The sequence below is a fragment of the Rhincodon typus genome, unplaced genomic scaffold (genome assembly GCF_021869965.1).
Source record: "Rhincodon typus isolate 14 unplaced genomic scaffold, sRhiTyp1.1 hic_rhity00002909, whole genome shotgun sequence".
Taxonomy (NCBI): Eukaryota; Metazoa; Chordata; class Chondrichthyes; order Orectolobiformes; family Rhincodontidae; genus Rhincodon; species Rhincodon typus.
Window position 1 is genome coordinate 1,207 of NW_025968547.1, and position 9,233 is coordinate 10,439.

Sequence of the window (9,233 nt, forward strand, 5' to 3'; positions counted from 1 at the left end):
AGTGGAAGGCAAGTTATCGGAGAGGATACTGAGGGACGGGATCAACCAACATTTGGACAGTCAAGGTCCGATTAGGGATTGTCAGGGTGGGTTTGTGCGCGGGAAGTCACGTCTGACAAATCTTTCAGACTTTTTCTGAGAGGAAACCAAGAGCATAGGTGAGGGTACGGCAGTGATCTCATCTATGTGGACTTTAATAAGGCTTTTAACAAGGTCCTGCACGCAGTCTAGTCATGCAGTTTAGGTCGCATGGAATCCAGGGAGAGCTAGTGAATTGATTCGAAACTGGCTCAATGGTTGGAAGCAGAGGGTGATGGTTGAAGGTGTGGTGTGCCACAGGGGTCAGTGCTGGGACCTTTGTTATTTGTTATTTACATAAATCATCTGGATGTGAATATACAGGGATGATTAATAAGTTTGTGGATGATACAAAATTAGTAGGTGTTGAGAGGGGAAGATTATCAGAAATTACAAAGGGATCTCAATCAGTTGGGGAAGTAGGCTGAGGGTTGGCAAATGCAATTCAATACAGATAAGTGTGAGGTGTTGCACTTTGGAAAGTCAAACCAATGTAGGACTTATACAGTAAATGGTAAGGTCCTGAGGATTGTTGTGGAACAGAGGGACGAGGAGAACAGGTACATAGTTCATTGAAAGTGGTGTCACAGGTAACAAGGGTGGAGGAGAAGGCATTTAGCATGCTGGCCTTCATCGGTTGAGGCATTGAGTATAGGTGTTGGGACATTATGTTACAGATGTATAAGTCATTGGTGAGGCTGCACTGGAATACTGTGTACGGTTTTGGTCACGCTGTCACAGGAAAGACATAGTTAAACTGGCAAGTGTGCAAAGAAGATTTACTAGGATGTTACCAGGACTAGTAGGCCCAAATTGTTGGTCAGGGTAGGACTTTATTCCTTGGAACGTAGGAGAATGAGGGAGTGACTTTATTGAGGTGTCTAAAATCACGAGGGGCAAAGATAGGATGAATGCATATCGGCTTTATCCCAGGGATGGGGAATTGAAAACGCAAGGTCATAGGTTTAAGGTGAAAGGGGAAAGATTTAAGAAGGACCTGAGGGGTAACTTCTTCATGCACAGAGTGGTGCATGTATGGAATGGGTTGCGAGAGAAAGTGGTTGAGGCTGGTACAATAGCAGCATTTAAAATACATTTGGACAGGTGCATGGATGGGAAGGGTTGAGAGGGAAGTGGACCAAATCCAGCAGTTGGAACTAGCTTAATGGACACCATGGACCAGTTTGGGAAAAAGGCCTTTTTGCATGCTGTATTACTCTATGAATCTAAATCTTACAACCTGTCTGGTGCATCCCATCGTGTTGTGGAAAGTTAAAGAGAAAATGTGGGGATGCTTGCACAAATATTGTATCATCTATACCTACGGATGAGGTGCCAGATGACTGAAGAGTGGCTAATGTTGTGCCTTCATTTAAGGGACGTAAGGAGAAGCCTGTGAACTATAGGCATGTGAGTCTGACTTTGGTGGTGGATGTGTTGTTGGAGGTGATTCTGGAAGATAGCATTTGGAGAGGCAAGGAATGATTATGGATTTTCAGCATGGTTTTATGCAAGTGAAATAGTGTCTCACACATTTGACTGACATTTTGATGAAGTAACCAAGATGATCGACGAGGGCAGAGCAGTAAATATTGTTCACTTGGACTTTAGTAAAGCTCTTGACAAGGTTCCACAAGGTAGACTAATTAGTAAAGTTAGCTTACATGGGATCTAGGGTGAACTTGCCAGTTGGATAAAAAATTTGCTTAATGTCACAAGACAGGCTATGGCAGTGGAGGGTTGTTTTTTGGACTGGAGGCCTAGTGTTCAGCAATGACCAGTGGCATTCTGCAGGGATTGGTATTGGGTCTACTTTTGTTTGACATTTATATAAATGATTTTGATGAGAATATAGAAGGCATGGTTCATAACTTTGCGGATGACACCAAAATTGGTGGCATAGTGGACAGTGAAGAAGGTTATCTAAGATTTCAAAGAGATCTTAATCAATTGGGTCTATGGGCTGAGGAGTGGCAGATGGAGGTTAATTTGAATAAATGTGAGGTACTGTACTGTACTAAAACAAACAAGGAATGCAGGACTTATACAATTAAAAGTACACCCTTGGGTATTGTAGACCATACAGACTTGAGGCTTTAGTTACCGAATTCTTTGAAATTTGCATCACATACAAACAGGGTGGTTGACAAGGCACTCAGTATGCTTACCTTCATTGCTCAGAATGTTGTGTAGAGAAGTTGGGACATCATGTTGAGATCATACAGGCCATTGGTGAGGCCTCTTCTGCAGGACTGTGTCCAATTCTGGTTGTCCTGTTATAGCAATGATATTATTAAGCTGGAGAGAGTTCAAAGGTGGTTTACCGGGATGTTGCTGAGAATGGAGGGATTGAGTCGTAAGGAGGGGCTGGGACTCCTTTCACAGAAATGTAGCATGTTGAGGTTGACCTTATAGAGGTTTGTGAAATTCAGGTGTCCTTTCTCTGGTGTGGGGATTTCAAGACCGGGAAGCATATTTTTAATCAAATAGAATAACATTTATTGTCACATGTACTCACATGAGTACAGTGAAAAGTTTACAAGTTGCCACTTGTGGCACCATCTCAGGTACAAAGGTACGTGGTACAACACTACCCAGTGCCCTACCATTAATTGTTTAAGTCCTGCCCTTGAGGAGTATAGAGAAGGTGAATAGCAGATGTCTTTTCCCTCGGGTGGGGGATTTCAAGACTAGGGGCATATTTTTTAAGGTGACAGGTGAAAGATTGAGAAAAGGCATGAGGGGCAACCATTCTTTTTTTGCAGAGTGTGGTTCTTGCGTGGAATGAACTTCCAGAGGAAGTGGTGGGTACGGGTACAGTTTACAACATTTAAAAGACGTTTGGATAATATGTAAATAAGAAATGTTCAGAGACATATAGACAATGTGCAGGCAGATGGGACGACATTAGTTTTGGAACATGGTCAGCATGGACTGGTTGGACCAATGGGTCTGCTTCCATGCTGTCAGACTCTATGGCTCTGTGATTGAAACTAACAGAATACTGAGAGGACTGGATAGATGGACATGGAGATGTTTCAACTAGCAGGAGAGACTCGAATCTGGAAGGCACCGCTCTCAGTAAAGGGATGACCCTTCAGAACTGAGAAGAAGAATTTCTTCAGCCAGAAGGTGGTGATTCTGTGGAACTCAGTGTCGTAGAAGGTTGTGGGGGCCAAGTAATTGAGTGTACTTGTGACTGGGATAAATAGGTTCTTGATTGGTAAGGGGATCAACAGGAGAAGATAGGAGAATGGGTGTGAGAAACATATCAGTCACAATCAAATTGTGGAGCAGTCTTAGTGGGCCGAATAGCCTAATTCTGCTCCTCTGTCTTGTGCTCTTTTGGTTATTACGGGTGACTTCAATCTGCATATAGGTTGAACAAATCGAATCAGCAACAATATCATAGAGGAGAAATTCCTGGGTTGTGTACGAGATGGTTTTCTAGATCAACATATTGAGTACCCAAAGAGAGGACAGACCATCCTCAATGGTGTATTGTGTAATGAGCAGGGGTGGGTTAGTTCAATTGGCTGGACAGCTGGTTTGTGACGCAGAGGGACACCAGCAGCACGTGCTCACTTTCTGTACCAGCTGAGGTCACCATGAAGGTCCCACCATCTTAATCTTGCCCATTGACTGAGGCACGGTAACCCTGAGGTTAAAGCACCATTCGTCGTGTCTCTCTCTCTCTCTCTCTCTCACACACTCTCTCAAGAGACAGAACAGTCCGACGATCTTCTGGGATCACAGCAACTTTATTTCAAAATTTCAATTGTGTAATGAGAATGGATTAATTGGCAATCTCGCTGTGGAAAAGTGAAGACTTCTTCATGATAGAACTCTTCATGAAGATGGAGAGTGCCAGAATCATCTCTGAGACTAGGGGCCAAAATCTAAACAGAGGAAATTACAGTGTTATGAGGTGCATGCAGGCTACAATAACTTGAGGAACTTAAGCTTTAAGGGGGTTGACAAATATTTAGAGAGCACTTGGAGGAACTGCAACTGTTGTTCATTCCTGTCTGGCACAAAATAAAATGGGAAAGGCGACCCTGCCATAGTTAACAAGGGATATTAGGGATAGTACCGGATCCAAGGAAGAGGCGTAAAAATTGGCTAAGAAGAGCAGCAGACCTGAAGACTGGGAGCAGATCAGATTTCAGCAAAAGAGGACTAAGGGATTGGTTAAGAAGGGAAAAATAAAGTCACAGGGTAAGCTTGTAGGAAACATACAAACTAATTGTAAAAGCTCCAGAAGGGATATGAAGAGAGAAAAAAAAAAATAATGAAAACAAGTCCCTTACGATCAGAAACAGGGGAAGTTATAATGTGGAATAAAGTGATGGATGGACCAATTAACGACATATTTTGGTTCTGTCATCACAAATGATGACATAAATAATATCACTAAAATGCTGGGGATCACATGACAGGGAGGAAGTGAGGAAATCAGTACGAGTAGGGAAATAATGTTGGGGAAATTGATGGGATTAAAAGCCAACAAATCCCAGCACCTCATAATATATGCCCCAGAGTAGTTAACAAAGTGGCAGGAGAGATAGTGGATGCATTCTGAAACTCGGGGCTTGAATCTAAATTGAGGAAATTAATGGTCATCTTTCATAACGCTATAGACTCTGGAACAATTCCCATGGATTGGAGGGGAGCTAATGTAAGCCCACTATGTAAAAAAGAAGGTAGAGAGAAAACATGGACTTATAGACCGGTTAGCCCAACACTGGAAAACAGTAACAGGATTAGACAAAGTCAGAGTCAGTCAGCTTGGATTTAGAAAAGGGAAATGAGAAACAAGAACTGAGACCTGTTTGTCCTTGGACACAAGTCCCTCAAAGTAAGCATGCAGGTAGAAGAAGGAAGTGAAGGCAGCAAATGCTAGGTTCGCCTTCATAGCGAGACGATTTGAGAACAGAAACAGGGATGACTTGCTGAAATTGTACAGGGTCTTAGTTGGACCACACCTGGAGCCTTGTGTGCAGTTTTGGAATACTTATGTGACTAAGGATGTTCTGGCTATGGAGGCTGTCCAATTAAGGTTTACCAGACTGATTCCTGGGATGGCAGGATCGACGTATTATGACAGAATAGATCAGATAGGATGAAATTCACTGGGGTTTAGAAGAACATGGGAAGATCTCACAGAAACCAATAAAATTCTAATAGGACTAACAAGTTAAATACAGGAAGGAGGTTGATGAGGGAGTACAGAACCAGGGAGTCATGGTTTAAGAATATAGAGTATGCTGCTTAGGATTGAGATGATGGAAAATTTCTTTTCTGAGACTGGTGAGCTTGTGGAATGTTCTTCCACAGAAAGCAGTTAAAGCGAAAATATTGGATGTTTTTGGATGGAACATAGCTATAGGTCTGAGGGCTAAAGCGATCAAAGGATGTGGGTCTAAAGTGGGAAAAGGCTACTGGTTGAAAGATCAGCCATGATCATACCAAATAGGGGAGCAGGATCAAATGACACAATCGCGTACTTCTGTTGCTATTTTCCATGTTTCTATTCTGTTCATGGTGGGATATTAAAACAAAATGACTGTAATTAATACAGATATCAGCACTACCTTATTACCACTGAATGAAAATCCTGAAACTCCTTACCAAACAGCAATCTGGGCAGGGCTTCACCACACGGACTGCAGCAGTTCAAAAAGGTCAAGGAGGAGCAGTGATTTTGAAAGCTTTTGGACAGGCTGCTCTGTCTCTCAATTTCCATCCAGTTATCAAATTGTTGAATGGTCTGAGGAATGCAACGTCGGAAATAAGGTAATATTTATGGAAGCTTGCTGAAACTGTTCCATTCACTGCTGACTTTGAAATTCGCTCAAGTTTCATGTGTCCGTGGACAACTCATCATCCATGGATTGCACAAAGGCTTGATATCAATTGTTTGAAACTGTTTAATTGAACTGAAAATTTACATTAATTTTATTTTCTGTTTAATATATCCCTTATGGGTGTCTGTGAATCGGTGAGAGTGGAGGTTAAAACGAAGAAGATTGTGTTTAAATCACAGATATTGATGAGATTGCCTCGTTGATTGGGTTTGTTTTGCTCAAGTTATTGTTATTCCTTCTTTCTAGAAATTTGGTGTCCAAGATCGGTCATTCATAAAGTCTGGTCAGGAGCATTTGGGCAATTTTGAGGGTCTTTCAATATTTTAAATTTCACTGTTGTGAATCCAGTTATAGTGAGACTAATTTGTTTTGCTTTGCTATCCTGACGTCGTAACAAGTATTTGATTGTCAAAATTAGCTCAGAAACAGAAACGATCTCCAGTGCAAAACAAACCATGTGAAGATAAAGCTGGGAAATCAGCAGCATGTAACCAGAGATGGGTAGGATCAGAAACCTCATTTTGACACAATTGGCAGAAATAACAAAATACCAAACAAGGTTCAAAGAAGTGTCCATACAGTTTAGAGCTGGAGGAACACAGCAGGTCAGGCAGCATCAGAGGAGCAAGAAAGTCGACATTTCGAGTCAGGAGCCTTCATCAGAGTCCAGGCATCGAAATCAACAGATAGTAAGAACTGCTGATGCTGGAGTCAGAGATAACACAGTGTGGAGCTGGAGGAACACAGCAGGCTGAGCAGCAACAGAGGAGCAGAATGTTGACATTTTGGGTGGGCGCCCTTCTTCAGAAATGGGGGAGGGGAAAGGGAGCTATGAAAGAAAGAGAGAGGAGGGGTGGGGCTGGGGAAGGGAGGTAGGATGGTGAGAGGTGAGTGCAGGTAGGCAGTGGTGGGGATTGGTCAGTGAGGTGGGAGGAGCAGATAGGTGGGAGAGAAGATGGACAGGTTGTATCAGGTCAAGGAGGCAGGGATGGGGAGATTTTTAAACTGGTAAAGTCCACATTGAGACCATTGGGTTGTAGGCTCCTCAGGCAGAATACGAGGTGCTGCTCGTACAGTTTCCAGGTGATGTCATTGTGAAACTGGAGGAGGCCCAGGGTGGACATGTTGCCCAGGGAGTGGGAGGGGGTGTTGAAATGCTTCATGACCAGAAGGTGTTGTCATTCGTCGCAAAGAGCGTAGGTGCTCTACAAAGCGATCTCCGAGCCTCCGTTTGGTCTCAACAATGTAGGGGAGGCCACATCGGAAGCAGCGGATGCAATCGACCACATTGACGGATGAACAGGTGAACCTCGTCTGATGTGAAAGGTTTGTTTGGTGCCCTGGATGAAACTTAGCGGGGAGGTCGAGGGGCAGGTGCAGCAGTTCCTGCTACATTTTCACATCATAAAAGTTGCATTATAACACTCTCAACGAACAGATTGGAAGTTTCCACAATGTGAAAGGTGCAATATTGATATAAATTAATTGCCATTGATTTAGACATACCACAGTTCCTTCATCATCACTTGGTGAATAACTCATTACCTAACAGTCTTGTGGGACCTATTAAGGGAAGATAATTGCCAGCAGCAAGTGGTCAGGCAATGTTCAGCTGTAAAAACCTCATGAGAGAGTCAATGGAAGTAACAATAAAATACGTAAGACAGTTACACACATTATAGGAGACATAGCAGATTAAAATGATAGAGTTGATCAGGGAGAGCAGAGATGGACCAAAATAATGTCAAGTGTTATAAAGCAGCTCTTGACACAAGCCACATAACGAGGGGGTGACAAAATGAGTTGCATTAGTCCCAGATTCAGATAACTGAGAAGAACATGAGAAGGTAATTGTGTAGATTACTAGTTAAAAACATTGAAATAATTTCATTGTGTTCAACTTTAAAATCAAATGCTGGAGTCTGCAGCTCAAAAGATATCTGAAGCATTGGGCTCAGAGGAAACCCACAGTTCAGGAAATAGCTGGGAATCAGGGTGATGTCACTGGGCAATTGCTCGTGTGAGATAACATCACCGACTTGAACAGAGAGCATTTGGGTCCGCACAAACAGGTGATCTTGACAAAGGATGTGAGGGTCTGAGGAGAGATTTGAAAGGAGATGAATCAGAATGGCTCAAGAATAGAAGGATATGAGTTGTAAGGTCAGGTTGGGGAAACTGAAGTTCTGCACAGAGCAAAGGAGATTGAGATAAAGTGTCCAGGTTTATAATAGGTTTAAATAAGGTAGACAAAGAGCTGCTGTTCCTCTTCACCAACAGTAAAACTGAGAGAGACACAGATTTAAGATACTAGGCAATAGTTACTGGGAGATATAAGGAAGGAATTTTGTAACTTTTATCTTGCTCAATACTTACATTGAAAGGCCAATAATATCCAGTGCTGAGTGGCACATTCAGATCTTGGTATGTTATGCGGTTTGAGTTTGCACTCTGTAAATCCTCTTCTAACATGCTGTAAAATAAGTTTACAAAAGCCATCTCAGTCAGTCCAGGACAGAATTTCAGAAGAGACAAATATTTCTGTTATTTCTAGTACGCTGTGTGTAAATCCTCCCCTCCTCACTCCCTGCAAAAGCAGTTTATAAACTCCATCCCTTTCAGTCCAGCAGACACATTCACAATATTCTTTCTCCTGGCCCAGGATGACCGCACATGCGCCCTGCTGCCCTTTGCCTCCTACAAAGATGGCGGCCGTTACCCGCGGCCTGCCGTTGAGAGGGAGCCTCGATTTGTCCCGTTTTGTGAAACGGGCGCAAATAGCTTCTTTATGCGGGGTCTGCCGCATCCACGAAGTGTTTAGAAAGCCTCCCCGTCTAACCGCCCGGTCTATCGCCTCCTCCATTCTGCCTCATTGTTACCTTTTTTAAAGCCGATGAAAAGAGCGACTGCTTCCCAGGATCGCTCCCTGCGCATGCTCAAGACTGTGGGCCCGCGGGAACATACTGAGCCTGCGCAGTGATAAGGAATGCCGTGTGGACCGCTCTGAATTCTGCGTTAAGTGCCCACCATTGTAAAGATTGAATTTTATTTGTTGTAATGTGTAAAAGCAATCTTTCTCTACACTTTCTTCCAAGGCAACTGACATATGTAATACAATTAATAATTAATAATACAATGCCTTTTGCATCCCAGGGATAATAATATCACAAAGTCTGACACTGAGCCACACTGGTACTGATATTGAGTCGCCATACACATTCTCAGTCACAGGGGAGAGACGAAACTGGTGGTGGGTTGACCTGAAGGACACCATATCTCATGTCAGCA

At 43.0% G+C, this 9,233-nt stretch overlaps 1 long non-coding RNA gene across 1 annotated transcript; it reads right to left on the reverse strand.

Annotated features, from left to right (window-relative positions):
• Positions 1 to 2,300: 2,300 nt before the first annotated feature.
• Positions 2,301 to 8,939, reverse strand: LOC125481640. The gene is made up of 3 exons (XR_007261419.1): positions 8,825 to 8,939; positions 8,322 to 8,418; positions 2,301 to 2,351 (listed from the first exon to the last, which is right to left on the reverse strand). It is a non-coding gene; the product is annotated as an uncharacterized LOC125481640 (long non-coding RNA).
• Between the last annotated feature and the right edge of the window lie 294 nt (positions 8,940 to 9,233).